Here is a 3300-nt window from a genome sequence, read left to right on the forward strand (position 1 = left end):
ACAGCATCCAAAAACTATGTCCCCGTCCAACCCTTTCAGCCCCGATAGTGCCAAATGGCACTTATAGATTTTACTCTGTCTAACGCCAGACGATTTTACTCGTCAATGGGGAACCCCTCGGGGCTTAAAGGGTTAAGCTAACAGCATCCAAAAACTATGTCCCCGTCCAACCCTTTCAGCCCCGATAGTGCCAAATGGCACTTATAGATTTTACTCTGTCTAACGCCAGACGATTTTACTCGTCAATGGGGAACCCCTCGGGGCTTAAAGGGTTAAGCTAACAGCATCCAAAAACTATGTCCCCGTCCAACCCTTTCAGCCCCGATAGTGCCAAATGGCACTTATAGATTTTACTCTGTCTAACGCCAGACGATTTTACTCGTCAATGGGGAACCCCTCGGGGCTTAAAGGGTTAAGCTAACAGCATCCAAAAACTATGTCCCCGTCCAACCCTTTCAGCCCCGATAGTGCCAAATGGCACTTATAGATTTTACTCTGTCTAACGCCAGACGATTTTACTCGTCAATGGGGAACCCCTCGGGGCTTAAAGGGTTAAGCTAACAGCATCCAAAAACTATGTCCCCGTCCAACCCTTTCAGCCCCGATAGTGCCAAATGGCACTTATAGATTTTACTCTGTCTAACGCCAGACGATTTTACTCGTCAATGGGGAACCCCTCGGGGCTTAAAGGGTTAAGCTAACAGCATCCAAAAACTATGTCCCCGTCCAACCCTTTCAGCCCCGATAGTGCCAAATGGCACTTATAGATTTTACTCTGTCTAACGCCAGACGATTTTACTCGTCAATGGGGAACCCCTCGGGGCTTAAAGGGTTAAGCTAACAGCATCCAAAAACTATGTCCCCGTCCAACCCTTTCAGCCCCGATAGTGCCAAATGGCACTTATAGATTTTACTCTGTCTAACGCCAGACGATTTTACTCGTCAATGGGGAACCCCTCGGGGCTTAAAGGGTTAAGCTAACAGCATCCAAAAACTATGTCCCCGTCCAACCCTTTCAGCCCCGATAGTGCCAAATGGCACTTATAGATTTTACTCTGTCTAACGCCAGACGATTTTACTCGTCAATGGGGAACCCCTCGGGGCTTAAAGGGTTAAGCTAACAGCATCCAAAAACTATGTCCCCGTCCAACCCTTTCAGCCCCGATAGTGCCAAATGGCACTTATAGATTTTACTCTGTCTAACGCCAGACGATTTTACTCGTCAATGGGGAACCCCTCGGGGCTTAAAGGGTTAAGCTAACAGCATCCAAAAACTATGTCCCCGTCCAACCCTTTCAGCCCCGATAGTGCCAAATGGCACTTATAGATTTTACTCTGTCTAACGCCAGACGATTTTACTCGTCAATGGGGAACCCCTCGGGGCTTAAAGGGTTAAGCTAACAGCATCCAAAAACTATGTCCCCGTCCAACCCTTTCAGCCCCGATAGTGCCAAATGGCACTTATAGATTTTACTCTGTCTAACGCCAGACGATTTTACTCGTCAATGGGGAACCCCTCGGGGCTTAAAGGGTTAAGCTAACAGCATCCAAAAACTATGTCCCCGTCCAACCCTTTCAGCCCCGATAGTGCCAAATGGCACTTATAGATTTTACTCTGTCTAACGCCAGACGATTTTACTCGTCAATGGGGAACCCCTCGGGGCTTAAAGGGTTAAGCTAACAGCATCCAAAAACTATGTCCCCGTCCAACCCTTTCAGCCCCGATAGTGCCAAATGGCACTTATAGATTTTACTCTGTCTAACGCCAGACGATTTTACTCGTCAATGGGGAACCCCTCGGGGCTTAAAGGGTTAAGCTAACAGCATCCAAAAACTATGTCCCCGTCCAACCCTTTCAGCCCCGATAGTGCCAAATGGCACTTATAGATTTTACTCTGTCTAACGCCAGACGATTTTACTCGTCAATGGGGAACCCCTCGGGGCTTAAAGGGTTAAGCTAACAGCATCCAAAAACTATGTCCCCGTCCAACCCTTTCAGCCCCGATTGTGCCAAATGGCACTTATAGATTTTACTCTGTCTAACGCCAGACGATTTTACTCGTCAATGGGGAACCCCTCGGGGCTTAAAGGGTTAAGCTAACAGCATCCAAAAACTATGTCCCCGTCCAAACCTTTCAGCCCCGATAGTGCCAAATGGCACTTAAATATTTTACTCTGTCTAACGCCAGACGATTTTACTCGTCAATGGGGAACCCCTCGGGCTTAAAGGGTTAAGCTAACAGCATCCAAAAACTATGTCCCCGTCCAACCCTTTCAGCCCCGATAGTGCCAAATGGCCACTTATAGATTTTACTCTGTCTAACGCCAGACGATTTTACTCGTCAATGGGGAACCCCTCGGGGCTTAAAGGGTTAAGCTAACAGCATCCAAAAACTATGTCCCCGTCCAACCCTTTCAGCCCCGATAGTGCCAAATGGCACTTATAGATTTTACTCTGTCTAACGCCAGACGATTTTACTCGTCAATGGGGAACCCCTCGGGGCTTAAAGGGTTAAGCTAACAGCATCCAAAAACTATGTCCCCGTCCAACCCTTTCAGCCCCGATAGTGCCAAATGGCACTTATAGATTTTACTCTGTCTAACGCCAGACGATTTTACTCGTCAATGGGGAACCCCTCGGGGCTTAAAGGGTTAAGCTAACAGCATCCAAAAACTATGTCCCCGTCCACCCCTTTCAGCCCCGATAGTGCCAAATGGCACTTATAGATTTTACTCTGTCTAACGCCAGACGATTTTACTCGTCAATGGGGAACCCCTCGGGGCTTAAAGGGTTAAGCTAACAGCATCCAAAAACTATGTCCCCGTCCAACTCTTTCAGCCCCGATAGTGCCAAATGGCACTTATAGATTTTACTCTGTCTAACGCCAGACGATTTTACTCGTCAATGGGGAACCCCTCGGGGCCTAAAGGGTTAAGCTAACAGCATCCAAAAACTATGTCCCCGTCCAACCCTTTCAGCCCCGATAGTGCCAAATGGCACTTATAGATTTTACTCTGTCTAACGCCAGACGATTTTACTCGTCAATGGGGAACCCCTCGGGGATTAAAGGGTTAAGCTAACAGCATCCAAAAACTATGTCCCCGTCCAACCCTTTCAGCCCCGATAGTGCCAAATGGCACTTATAGATTTTACTCTGTCTAACGCCAGACGATTTTACTCGTCAATGGGGAACCCCTCGGGGCTTAAAGGGTTAAGCTAACAGCATCCAAAAACTATGTCCCCGTCCAACCCTTTCAGCCCCGATAGTGCCAAATGGCACTTATAGATTTTACTCTGTC

Source organism: Montipora capricornis, chromosome 2 (assembly GCF_036669925.1).
Source record: "Montipora capricornis isolate CH-2021 chromosome 2, ASM3666992v2, whole genome shotgun sequence".
Classification (NCBI taxonomy): Eukaryota; Metazoa; Cnidaria; class Anthozoa; order Scleractinia; family Acroporidae; genus Montipora; species Montipora capricornis.